The sequence below is a fragment of the Copadichromis virginalis genome, linkage group LG5 (genome assembly GCF_057382275.1).
Source record: "Copadichromis virginalis isolate Kocher_CV1m ecotype Utaka linkage group LG5, C_Virginalis_male_GT1.1, whole genome shotgun sequence".
Lineage (NCBI taxonomy): Eukaryota > Metazoa > Chordata > Actinopteri > Cichliformes > Cichlidae > Copadichromis > Copadichromis virginalis.
The window spans coordinates 10,883,398-10,897,673 of record NC_140622.1 but is presented as its reverse complement, the minus strand read 5'-3'; the positions used below and the strand labels follow the sequence as shown (position 1 = coordinate 10,897,673).

The window sequence follows — 14,276 nt, the reverse complement described above, 5'->3', positions numbered from 1 at the left end:
GCTGTTTCTGTTTCATTGTTTCAAAAAGAAAATGAGAGAGTCGGTAAGGCGTGGTGCCAATCATAAATTCAAGTATTTGACAAAAAAAAGCGCGATCCTGTATGCAGGTAACATGTTGCGTGATATTCATAATAAGGAAATAAAGTGTAAAATAAATACATAGATACATAATCACAAAGGAACAGTCCATACAGGCTTACCTCACGGGTCTCCGGATATAAGTTCAGCCTTGCAAGTCATTGAACAAACCAATTCCAACAGATCGATCACTCTCTCTCTCTCTCTCTCTCTCTCCAAGTTGAAAGCAGTAATAACAATAGAAAATCCCGGCGCGGCTTTCTGGTCGAACCCCGTTCAGGAGTGGGGTGGAGGTGGGGTGGGGGCACTTTGTACCTGTGCGCACTGCGTGTCTATTGGCCCCGGAGTTGTCAGTGAACACAATGAGAAAAATTACAGTTGCGCGAAAATAAAAAGGGAGAAAATGTTCCTAACTGAACCTTGTGCGTGACCGAGAGTCGATTGGATGCTGTCGTCGCACGACTACAATCAACATCTCGTGGGGGGGAAGCCGCTCGATACAAGAAAAGTCCCCGCGGTGTCCAGACGCGTAGCGTGTGCTCCGTCGGAAAGTTGGGCGCTCCTGACTGTAGGGAGGCAGGGCGCTAGCAGGTGGATGCAGAGGCCCATTTGCCTTAAACACACCCACAGGGCGGACAGCGACAAGCCGAGCCGCCCATCAGTGAGCCTGCCAGCCTGGGGGGGGGGGGGGGGACGACGGACGTGATTTACTACCTTATCATACCACAGTCAGAGAATAGACTTTATACTGTGCTCTGGTCTCGCGTAGCTGACTGAAAGTGTATTTGTATCACCATTTCATCATGGAACATTTATTATTACACAGAGATCAAAGCAGAAAGTTTTAGGATCATCCCCTTGTGACGATTTTATCAGGGGTTCACACCTTATTTAAACAAGATCAGGATTAACGCACTAACAGAGACAAAGTGTTCTGCGCCAGGTCCCACTGTCTGCCGGTCTTTATTTGTTAACTATGGGCTTTCAGTGGTGTTATGACAGTGTAATAAGTCATCAGTCTTTTTTTTAATAATTAGTTATTTTCTACTTTGTCTGTAAAACAAAGTAGAAAATAACGATTAGGGTCCTTTTTATAGATATACGGTCATACAATGAGACAGCCGAAAGTGTTCACAAACTGGCAATTCAAAGGCTGTATACCAACCAGAAACAGATGTGTAAAATAGAAAACTAAATCAGACAACAATACTTTTCAAATCATTTCAAATTTAACTCAAAAGACAAATGTTGAAAAACAGCCTTTAAAAAATAGACATGCATCGAAGCTGGAGCCAGTTTCATGCTTCAAAAACAGATGGGACAGGGAAATACAAGACTGGGGAAGTTGTGCAGTGCTCAAGAAAAAACTATGAAACACCTGTTTCAGAATCTGTCAGTAATTAAGATGATAAGTGACAGACTGGGCATAAAAAGAACTCAGCAGGGCTGAGTTTCTTAATATTAAATTTAAATTGTTTAAAATAAAGATTTGTTCATCTAAAGTTGCCAAGAATTTGGGGTTTTTATCATATATGATGCACTGCATAATTAAAAGATTCATAAAGTGAATAACAATCTCTGTAGGCAGGGACATGGCCAAAAAACAAAACTGTTTTCATAACCCACAGAGAGGTAGGATTCTTTTTGGAAATCCCACAAGAGGCTGAGAATCACTTGAAAATCACATGAAAACTAGAAATAGAGCTGCTTTCTCCAAACGTGTCTAACACTGAGGCAAAGTGGGGAAAATGTCCTGTGGGATGACCAATCAAAAACTGAAATTCTCTTTTCCAGGTTAACGAGAAGAGGGAGCATTTGATTTACTATCACCACACAGTTGAAGAGCCATCATCCATGACTGCATGAGGCTTCATTTATGTCTGTCCTGGGTAACCTGCAGATTCAGAGGCATCAATAATGTTAAAGAGTGTACACAGTTTTTGGAGCATCACAGACGGTCATCAGGACAGCATCTTTGGTCAGGAAGTGTCTTGGCTAGTCAGAAAGATGATCCCAAACCTCTTACTACAACATTATGGATTTGAAGCTGTAGGGCACCCACCGAAGAGATCTGGCACAATTTTAAAAAGAAAACGTAATAAAGGAAGACCTGACCAGCTAGAATCTCAAAAAACTTAGATGATGACAGATATGTTTTGATAGGTTTTACATTCTTTTGTCTGCATTGTGTTCTATGTTTACTTGGAAACCGTGTTTAATGCATGGCTGCAGAAAGTTATTTGATAATCATTCATAGAAAGCAGTGGTTAGCATTTAAAAGCTTTATTATTAAATGCAGGTAGATGTGAGATTTGCTGCTTTTTGCATGGAATTTAAAGCTACATTAAATGATTTTGGGCTCAAAACTTGGCATACGTTATAGTTAATTATTCCACTGGTCACCCTGAATGCTTAATTTTAACTTCCAAAGCAGGCAGTTGTATTTGTAAATTAAAAATTAGTCGGCTTTTTTGCACTCTGCTGGGCTACTTGGAGCCTGTAAAACACACTTGTCACAGGCCGTAAATACAAACCAATGAGATGAAAGAAAGTGAGAATTCTCTGTGGGTTTGTCACTACAAACAACACCTTTCATAGCACACAAAGTCATTTCGTCAACTGTGATATAAAATTATAAATTATGTCAACTGTAATGCCTGAAAATAGTACAGGGAAGAAGATGACAGGCACGTTTTTAAAAGTGGCAGCAGAAGCAACAACAGTTTGCCAAGAAAAGACCAAATGCTAACCGAGGTAAGCAATTGTCAAGTATGATGATGTAAAGCTTTTGATACCACTTCTGTGTTTATTAATATGCAAATTAGTTAGCTGCACATGACGACTCGGAAAAAATATTGTTGTGTGAACAGCTCTGAGTCGAATTTCCCATCTCTTCAACAACCGCTATAGTACAGCAAAGAGTCTTACACAGAGGAGCTGTTACTTTCCTTTAAATCAGTCGATTGTATTTCCATCTTCTATCTCTCTGACAACCAACGAGGCACCATCTGCCACCCACACATGAGGTGTGGAGGGAAAATTTTCAAGAGGAATTGGCCTAAATGGTGCATACATGTCTTCTTTTTTCTTTCAACAAGTGAGCGGCTTTAACTTAAATCCTTTTCAGATTCTTCTTCACGCCCAAAAATACACTTTAGCTCACCTTCCTCATACTTTTTAAAGTGTTTATCAAAACGACACAAAAATCACTCCTATTAGTTTCCATTCACGAGCTAAAAGTTTTGTGCATGCAAGTTTATTACAGGGTTACACTGATTTCTTTCTACTCAATATTTGACCCGTCAAGTCCATTTTTTTGTGACTTAGAGCACAGACAATGTCGCGATTGTCGAGTCTGACTTATCAGAAATTAAAACTCTTATCTTCGTTATGTACCCATTGATTTGAAAAAGGGTGAGTAATGTAATTCATTTGATGGTACATGGAAAATGACATTAAAATGGTTAATTTACTCCTCTATTCAAACACAGAGTTACCGCCTGTGAAGATATTCTAAAGCTCGTTGAGAAAATTAAACATTTTCCAGTTTTTAATCATATTCCATTCAGTGTCCTTTCACACCTGCATTATCTGCCTTTCATTCAATCTGGAGCTTTAATGGCGAGTCACCATTAAGCCTGTCGGGGAGTTTGAAAGTTTGCAAAAGAATTCAGCTGTTGGCTCAATGCTGTCAAAAGAAGCTGTCCCGCTCGACTTTTCTCGCATATGAAGCCGTGGCATTGGCTCTGCAGCCTTCATTTTGCAGCCTGACTCAACATAAAGGTTCTTTTTTAAAGTGACTTGGCAGAGGTCAAATAGAAAAGGATCAGTCTGATGAGTGCAAGTAGACTTCTTCCTCTTCAGAATAACTTCGGTATTCAGTAAAGACATGGCAGATTTTCTACGAGCCAGGACCTCATGCTTCTCCAAAGATATCCTACACAAGCTATCCAATTTGTTGAAAGGAAAAAACAATCATCTGTCAGCTTGATTGCATATATTTTATGCATGCATACCATCGAGTTTCATACATTGTTTCTAAGCGAGCCCTGAACTGCAACATTTGTGATAAAAATCTTGACAGTGCTTGATTCCAAGTTGCTGCTGACATCTATCTTAGAGATGCATGAAGTTGTTTTAAAGTTCTGGAGAAGACCCTGCATTTCAGGTGAGGTGTGAACAGTGCTTTTGGTGGTTCTGCCTGCAGGGCAGGAAGACATGCCAGGTGTTATATCAGTATTTGTTCAGGGGATCATCTGTAATGCAATCTAAAGTTCATGTGTGGAGAGATGTGACACACTGAATGCCCCATAAACACTTCTTTGTGGTTTTTATACTTGTTTTGAACCGTAAAAGATCTGAGGTTCCATATCTGAGATTAAAAAAAATGTCGTGACTGTTGCTTTTACTCTGTTTTGTCTACTTTGCAAATCTTTGACCATAAATCTTCTTTTTAGTTTTATTGTGATGTTCTTATCAACCCAACGTTTGGAAAGGTTAAATACTCATCACATAACATAATGGCATTGAAACACATCAAAACATGCTACATAAAGTTGATTTACTTTATGTTTCTCATTCAACCTATAAGTAAGAGACTGTATGACTCAAAATATTTCTAAAGTTTTCACAAGTGCTCAGATCTTCTACCTCAGTGAACATAGAAATACAAAAAAAAATCCATTACAAGTAAAAACAATTAATATTCTAATTCCATAAAAATTCTACTTATGTAAAAGAAAAGCTAATAAACAGGTAGTTGAAGCTAAAAGGAACTCTACTTTTTATGCAAACAGGACTGGTTTAATAATTTATACTAATACATTAAAATGTAAGCAGCATCTTGATGTCGTGGTTAGCAGAGGTGTGGACTCGAGTCACATGACTTGGTCTCGAGTCAGACTCGAGTCATTAATTTTATGACTTTAGACTTGACTTGAAAAAATGTTCTAAGACTTGTGACTTGACTTGGACTTTTACACCAATGACCTGGGACTTGAATTGGACTTGAACCGGTTTACTTGAAAAGACTTGATATTTCACCCCAAATATAAAATTTAACATGCATATTATATAGAGATTGAAAATGTGACATCATTCAGGGGTAAAACCGCAAAGGATTCTGGGAACTCGTGGCAAGAGGTACTAGCGCACGCAGGCTTTCAATTGAAATCAGTCACACAGCGATAAAAAGAAACATAAAAACGCCAAGAAGCTGTTGTATTATTAACTGCAATAGCCGGTCGCATGACAGCCACGGGAAGCCGACGGGTAAAGACATCAGTTGTTATCGGATTACGTCGTTGAAGAGAAATTGTTCGAGCCATGTTTCCGACGTGACAAACAGGCGACGGGTGGCCTGGATTGCAGCCATTCAAAGATCAAATATAACGTCCCAGAACACTCCAGCTCACAGGTTAGTCTGCTCCAAGCATTTCCACAAAGGCAAGTCTGCTGTTGTAGTTAATGCGTCATTTTCATAACATAATTAGTGATATAGGTTACAAGCAAGTCTGGCGCTGAACAGAAATTGTCGCACTATGCTCCTTTGTTTATTGTGCATAAATAGTAAATTGTCCTGACACAATATTGTGTTTCGCTTCTGTTATTATGGTACATTGACAAAAACATATACTTTTATTCACAGGATAAAACAGGTTTTTTGTATCACTAATTGCCCAGTACGATTACAGCATACAGTATTATTGTCACTGCTACATTTCTGTAATGAACCAGAAATTATTTCCACTACTAATTAATTACCGTTGAGCTCAAAGATCCTATTAATAAACGGTTAAGGAATGTGTATTTATGAAGACGATTTGTGAGACTGGTAAACTTATGATACGTACGATGGTCTTTCGTTCTACACGGTGCATTTCAAGGTCCTGCACCCATCCGGCGGTAAACTGTACCTGGGCTTGTTGCAGTGACCTGAAGTTACTAAACTTCATGAGTGTATGCACTCACTCCAAGAACCGTATAATTATAAATATGCATATAAATATGCTACGATGAGATAGCTGACTTCATCTAACTAGCAAATGTTTTCCAGGCTACGTTGGTGATGCAGTTTTTTTTAATGTGTATGATATTTTTGTCATGCGATTTTAAAGCTGGTCCTACAAGCGCATCCAAGAATAACATGCAGCTTATCTCAGAACTGTCGGTGAAAATTATTCTAGGAGCTAAGTTTAATTGAGCTGCATTTTAAAGAGGTGCAATTTCACAATTTGTGTATATTTTCTAAGTTCACTATTTTGTCATGTGTTGAGAAAAACACAGATTTAAAAATTACATGGTCTAATATTTACATTTAGCATATAACTGCAACATGCTTTTTTCGTTTTTTTTTTTTAAAGACTCGAAAGGACTTGAAATTCAAAATTTCAGACTTGTGACTTGACTCGGACTTTTACACCAGTGACTTGAGACTCGACTCTGACTTGCCTGACATTACTTGAGACTTGCAAAACAATGACTTGGTCCCACCTCTGGTGGTTAGAGAAGAAGCTACTAAACATTTGTTAAACGTCATTTACAACATCATATTTGCATCATATTGTATACACTCAGATGTGTTTTGAATGCAGAATGTTAGTGGGTAAAGTGCAATATTTCTAATATAATGCAGTTTCTTTTTAAAAGAACTGAGTGCTATAATATGGAAACAATACTCAAATTTAAATCGATTTAAAAAGACATGCAAAAAAATATCTGTGGTGATTTTTTTTGTATTTTATATAACATTTCTTAATGCTGCTTTTTATTTCATCTGTCCATTCATTTTCTTTCATTTACCCAATTCCTGATATCACAGGGAGACTGGAGTTTATTTCACAGGTCACTGACAGAAAAGCAGGGTGCACCCGGGACATATAATATGGCAGGGCTAACACAGCCGGCAACCACAGTCAATTTTGAATCACCAGTCTTTGGCTGGTGGGGGCAAGCTGAAGTACCTGGAGCACCCACACAGATACAGGGAGCGCATATTAACTGTCACAGAAAAGCTCCAGCTGGACAGTGGACTTGAACCCAGGACGTTCTTCCTGTGAAGCATGAGTGCTAACCGCTACATTGGCTACCCAGTGTTATTTGCATTTTTAAAAATATTTCATAAATTGTTGGTAGATTTTTAGATTTTATTGACTTAAATCATATAAACAACACTCAAGTTGTTTTCTTCTTTTTAATATTGTGGCTCTACACCAAGATGCTCATTATTAGTGTTTTTTGACTTATGTGTGCTGTCAACATATGCAGAGAAAAATGTGTCAATATCAGTTCTTCCCTGCAGGTAAAACAAACACGCTGACCACCAAATTATTGGGAATATAAACAATCATGTAAGTGCATCGTTATCACATTATAAATTGTCACTAAGTCACATTGTTCTGCAAACCTGAAGTGCTGTTCCTCTTGAGAACAAAAAGGTAATGTAAATTACAAAGTGCTCTTTGTTTTGGCTACTTCTACCTAATTTTACGGGAATAATACTGATCCTTAAAAGTATTAGGTCTGCAGCTAGCACACAGTGTTACCAACACACCCACATACTTGTACACGTACACATGCACAAAGCCTCCGAACTTAAACTGCCTTGTTTCTCCAACAACACGACTTAGCGATATTTCAAATTCAGCAGACAAGAGCTCACCTTGTGTTGCAGCCAGATAGGAGAAAAGCTTTGCTCCTAGCACTTTCTCTAGATGATGTCCTCAAAGTTATTAGCATTTAAATGAGAAAGGAAAAGTATCATATCTAGATCACAGAAGAACTCTCAACAGAGTAAAACTTGTTCAACAACTGGAAAAGTGTAGACTAAAGTTTTCTCATCTCCTGAGCTAAATGACTGAGTGTGAGTCAATTAGTATAACACGTACTTTGGGGATGGAAAGGAGGGGATTTCAAACTTTCTAATCATAATGAATACATGGATTTGACTCCTCAGACTGATGATTAAAGTTCAGTGTTTGGACCACCTTCCTCTTCCCCTACCTGTGTTTGGTGGCTTTGAGTAACACTTTCCTCTGTTGTTTTTGGCTAACTGTGGAACTCCATCCACTTCCCAGACGCTTTGGCCCTAACGACGCTTTACTGCCAGTGTCGCCCCTGCTGCCCCGGGGAACCACAACCCACAGCAACCAGAACGAAGGAAATGACTTTGATTTCCTTCCACTTTTCACACATCAAATGGGCAAGGGAAAGAAACCCATACACGGGGCTTGACCTAGCTGAATAAACAAACTTATGCCACAGTGTATGTGTGTGTGTTTGTGTGTGGGTGTGTGCACGTTTATAACTGTGTCAGCTGAATTGTGTGTGCGTTGGGCATAATATAATGTGTGCGTTGAGGAATAGGTGAGTTCATTTTTATACAACACAGCTCTACATCAGTGTTGACATAATGTGAAAGGTAAATATTCTGTAATTGAATAAAATCACAAACCGACACATCGGCCTGAGGAGAAATAGCCAACCCAGTCTAAGATTCTCAATACAGCGTTGTTCTCCAAGACTGCCTGTCTGAGGCAGGCGACCTCTGTAAAGTTGAGTGTCAGAATTTGAACAAATAATCCATCTACTAAAGTATAAATGATGATTTCATTCAGTGGAGTGCTGGGTTTGATTATGAAAAAAGAAACACAAGTTCTCTAGGTGGGTCAAACATGATTCATACTGTGTCATACTTCCCCTTCACACCAATTTTCTGGGAGGTACCATACTAGGACAGAGTTGATGTTGTGTTGCTGCTACCCATGGGAGAGGTAAAAGCAGGACTGAATCACTGAACCACTGAAGTATTGACATGTGCGTGAAACGGCACTCGTTTTCACACATACGATGATTATATATCAGAATCTGCAGAACTGGGAGGTCCTGCTACCATCCCAACACAATGCAGCAATAAAAGCTACAGAGACAGGGGAACGGGCCACACAGATTGTCAGCTACCTCTGACTGATGTTGCATTACCCAATACTTTGTCAGAGTGTTACACCACCAAAAGGACTATTGCAAAGAGTTTCTTATTTGAAAATGGAAATGAGGCTTGGGTTAGTTTGAAATTTGTCAGCCACTGAACTGATGCAAAAAAAAAAATTACTAAATTCTTGTGCTGCTCCACATAAAAGACACATTGTTTTGAGCTCCTTATTGCTGACTCTAATCCTCTCATATCAGTGCTCCAATGCTTCGTCTTAACTAATGTGATATATTTAGACATACAGTGCTTAACAAATTTATTAGACGACCTGTGATAATAAAAAAAAAGAAAATGCTAAACATTTTAGAAATGTGTCAAAAACTTATATTGTCATTCATTAGGTGAATAACAAACTGAATTAATGCATTTGTGCGCAATCAAATAAAACATTCAACCTTTAAACTAAGTTTCCTGTTTAGAAATGTAAATAATTGTGATTTGGCATCTTAATCATACTTAAATACCCTATTAAAACTGCAATGTGCATCAAATTTTTTCAGCTTTTTTTCTAAATAGAAAAAACATTAAAATTCATGGATACGAAGAATACTTTTATTTTGACATAGCATTTTTTCCTAGATGAACATAATCAGCTTTTTGTTATGTCCTTACCTGGATGACTGAGCAGAGATCAAGACATTAAAAATATCATTTTGATCAAAAAGTTTGTGTGTATGTTTTCTGGATAAATAACAATGCCATTAATTTAGGGCTGCTGTAGCAGAAACATTAATTATGTTTTACTTAGTTACTCACATATAGCTAAAAAGACTATCGACCATCCTGTAAAAAGAAAACAGAACATTTTTATTAATTAACAGAAAATGTTCTGTTGTTTGTTTGTTTATTTTTATAATAAAAACGGGTGAAAAGTGAAAAACAGCTGTTAATCTTTTATATACTTTTGTTATACAGGGAGTGCAGAATTATTAGGCAAATGAGTATTTTGTCCACATCATCTTCTTCATGCATGTTGTCTTACTCCAAGCTGTATAGGCTCGAAAGCCTACTACCAATTAAGCATATTAGGTGATGTGCATCTCTGTAATGAGAAGGGGTGTGGTCTAATGACATCAACACCCTATATCAGGTGTGCATAATTAATAGGCAACGTCCTTTCCTTTGGCAAAATGGGTCAAAAGAAGGACTTGACAGGCTCAGAAAAGTCAAAAATAGTGAGATATCTTGCAGAGGGATGCAGCAGTCTCAAAATTGCAAAGCTTCTGAAGTATGATCATCGAACAATCAAGCGTTTCATTCAAAATAGTCAACAGGGTCGCAAGAAGCGTGTGGAAACACCAAGGTGCAAAATAACTGCCCATGAACTGAGAAAAGTCAAGCGTGCAGCTGCCAAGATGCCACTTGCCACCAGTTTGGCCATATTTCAGAGCTGCAACATCACTGGAGTGCCCAAAAGCACAAGGTGTGCAATACTCAGAGACATGGCCAAGGTAAGAAAGGCTGAAAGACGACCACCACTGAACAAGACACACAAGCTGAAACGTCAAGACTGGGCCAAGAAATATCTCAAGACTGGTTTTTCTAAGGTTTTATGGACTGATGAAATGAGAGTGAGTCTTGATGGGCCAGATGGATGGGCCCATGGCTGGATTGGTAAAGGGCAGAGAGCTCCAGTCCCGCTCAGACGCCAGCAAGGTGGAGGTGGAGTACTGGTTTGGGCTGGTATCATCAAAGATGAGATTGTGGGGCCTTTTCGGGTTGAGGATGGAGTCAAGCTCAACTCCCAGTCCTACTGCCAGTTTCTGGAAGACACCTTCTTCAAGCAGTGGTACAGGAAGAAGTCTGCATCCTTCAAGAAAAACATGATTTTCATGCAGGACAATGCTCCATCACACGCGTCCAAGTACTCCACAGCGTGGCTGGCAAGAAAGGGTATAAAAGAAGAAAAACTAATGACATGGCCTCCTTGTTCACCTGATCTGAACCCCATTGAGAACCTGTGGTCCATCATCAAATGTCAGATTTACAAGGAGGGAAAACAGTACACCTCTCTGAACAGTGTCTGGGAGGCTGTGGTTGCTGCTGCACGCAATGTTGATGGTGAACAGATCAAAACACTGACAGAATCCATGGATGGCAGGCTTTTGAGTGTCCTTGCAAAGAAAGGTGGCTATATTGGTCGCTGATTTGTTTTTGTTTTGTTTTTGAATGTCAGAAATGTATATTTGTGAATGTGGAGATGTTATATTGGTTTCACTGGTAAAAATAAATAATTGAAATGGGTATATATTTGTTTTTTGTTAAGTTGCCTAATAATTATGCACAGTAATAGTCACCTGCACACACAGATATCCCCCTAAAATAGCTAAAACTAAAAACAAACTAAAAACTACTTCCAAAAACATTCAGCTTTGATATTAATGAGTTTTTTGGGTTCATTGAGAACATGGTTGTTGTTCAATAATAAAATTATTCCTCAAAAATACAACTTGCCTAATAATTCTGCACTCCCTGTATTTTAAATGGCCGTAAGCAAGGTCTTTTCGATACGAAAGCTGTAAAACTCTAAAATATAGTTAAAAGTTCAAAATGTATGTCTTCCTTCACATTTATCACAGCTCTCCAGTGGGCTGAATGGGAGTCTGTGCAGGGCCAACCCCCAGCTTTAAAGAAATAAGATAAGGGCTTAGAGAATAAATAGGTAGCTTAGTCTTTAGCAGTGTCGCTCAAGTTACTTGAAAAAAGTAATCGGATTACAATAACGCATCTCTGGTCTTGAGTGCTTGAAATTCAAGGCAATTGGACCTGAAGTGAATTTCAATGCTGAAGGCTGCTACAACCTGCATGACTCAGAGCTTCCACAGACATTTAGCTCAGTCAGCTACATTAGCTTAGAGGGAAACAGAAAACCCGTCTATGTCCAAAGGCAGCAATAATCCCCTGCTAAACCGAAATAATTAACATGATGTGTTTTGCTTTTGAATTCATAAGAGCAAAAGTATCAATTTACTGTTTTATAGGAGGTATGTGTATGTGCATCTTGGAGTCTCAGTCAGACACTTAACAAGTGCTTCCAGGCTAGAAACAATCCCACATTTCACAACATGTAATTTTACACCTTTTTATGAGTTAAACAAACAAGATATAGCAAGTTAACTAGTGAGTGTCAGAGGACCTGGTAGGCTGATAAAAGTAATGTTCCTAGAAGATAAAAAAAATAAAATAAAAATTGCTACATCTCACAGTTTTCACTGTTTTGCAAAGCTAAGTGAACCAGCTACTGGTTCCAATACATGCATAATACATACAGCCAGGTTAATAAATACTTGTTGTGTTGATCATTAATTTACAATTCAGATTCAGGACATCATCAGTTTGTGTCTTCATACTTTCTGATTTATTGAAATTAAACAGCAGACAACATGACACTTACTTTGTTGTGACAGTTGCATTATTTGTTAGCATAACTCTTTAATACGTATCAAAACTCATTAGACAACCATCCATGACTAACTAACAATGCCTCTGTCAGCATGTGTAGTTACTGTCGCTATACTCTCTGAAAAAAAGACAAGAAAAGTAATAACAAAACTATATTAAGTGTGTCTGATATAATAATGGATGAACATGAATGCACTCCAAGGGGTGGAGACCAGCGATATGAAGAACAGTCTGTGCTCTGCACCTTCTCCCAGTGTCTTGCTGTCTACTGTGGTGTTTACTTGGCACTAATCTGTGCTGTGGTCACTTCCTGAGGATGTCATGGGACTCCTAGTGGGTAATAGCACAATATTTCCTCTGGGTTGTCATTCCTTCCTTTCAATAGGATACGGGGGTCATGACCTCATCTGCTGCACTCATCTTCTAATACCAGCTGATTTCCTGCCATGCTTTAATTTCAGGGAAAAAAACTTTGAAAGAACTGTAGACTTCTGAAGATGAAGGAGTCCATGTGGGAGGGTGGAGAATACAGGACATAGCAGTGGAGACATGCAGCTATCAATATCCAGTGACTGAAATGACACCAGCAATAATTTACAATAATTTACATTTAGTAATCTCAGACAGTATCACTGTTGTCCAAGTGTGTCCAGTCAATATAATTGATCCACAAAAATTTAATAGATGCTGTTTCTTACAATGGATCCTGTTTCCCTAACACACTAACACCAACAACAGAGAGGACAGATGGTTTGAAAGAGGAGTGAAAGAAGCCATCTATGTCCACTGTGAGCGACCATCTTTGAACAGAGGCGGTGGTTTACGACACCAACTCTCTGCCATCTATAATCCAGTTTTGAGATCCCTTCCCAGACGCCTTAACGCCCACTCACATCCTGGGCCATCTGATCTCAGGAATTCGCATGATAAGGTGGGGCCAGGTTTCACAATGAACTCACCCGAAACTCTGGCTGATTGGGACCCACACCCAGTTTCACACCTTGGCTCAGGCGATTAGAGGATCATCAGGGGGTCCTCTTGTCCCTCTGTGGGGGGTTACTCCCACTAGGTTTATATCTGGGACTCTCCACCATTTGACCTTAGAACTGAAGAAGCTTCTCAGATGAGAGGTGAAACGTCTTCAAGTAACTTAAAGAAGTCCAGACGCTTTTCTTTGCCAGCTCCTTTGACAACACCAACAACAGGTCAGTCAGCATCTGATTGTCAGTAATGTTCTGTGTTCTTCTACCCATCAAGCAGGTTACACCCAAAACAAAATATCACACTTTATGAAGAGGGGTAAAAAAAAGGAGACCGTTTCTGGATTCAACTTGAATCAATTCAGGTTATTTATATACAACCAAATGACAACAACAGTGGCCTCAAAGTGATTTAGACTATAAGCCAAGGAGAAAAATCCAACGATCAAAGGATCTTCTTTAGACAGCCATATGCGACAAGCACCTCGAGGTGAGGGCAGCAAGAAAAGAAGAAAGAGAAGAAAACAGAAAAGGAGAGCATAGACAGAGACGGGACAAAACACAAACTCAGGGAGACAGAAGACAGAAATGTACTGACATGCAGCAATGGTATGTAGACGTGGGGAGGGAGAATAGATGAGTGGAGAAGGAACAGTTAGTGCATGAAGTCCCTCAGGTATCTGGGCCTTACTAGCCTTAACTATAAGGTCTATGGCTGAGGTAAACCTGCATCTAGGGATGGGAATCCAGTTCGGTAATGCCATTCCTTGGAATTGTTAGTCTGCCTGCCTATCGATCCCTGTTATTGGTTCCACTTGCACTACAAT

General features: G+C 39.1%; 1 protein-coding gene across 7 annotated transcripts in view; it reads right to left on the bottom strand.

Annotated features, from left to right (window-relative positions):
- The window catches only part of sema3fb (sema domain, immunoglobulin domain (Ig), short basic domain, secreted, (semaphorin) 3Fb), a 59,605-nt gene extending 58,971 nt beyond the window's left edge, over window positions 1-634 (bottom strand). For all 7 annotated transcript variants that reach the window (XM_085455839.1, XM_085455841.1, XM_085455837.1 and 4 more), the window contains exon 1: window positions 201-634. The gene's annotated coding sequence lies outside the window, so the exon portion shown is untranslated. The remainder of the gene's footprint in view (window positions 1-200) is intronic.
- Between the last annotated feature and the right edge of the window lie 13,642 nt (window positions 635-14,276).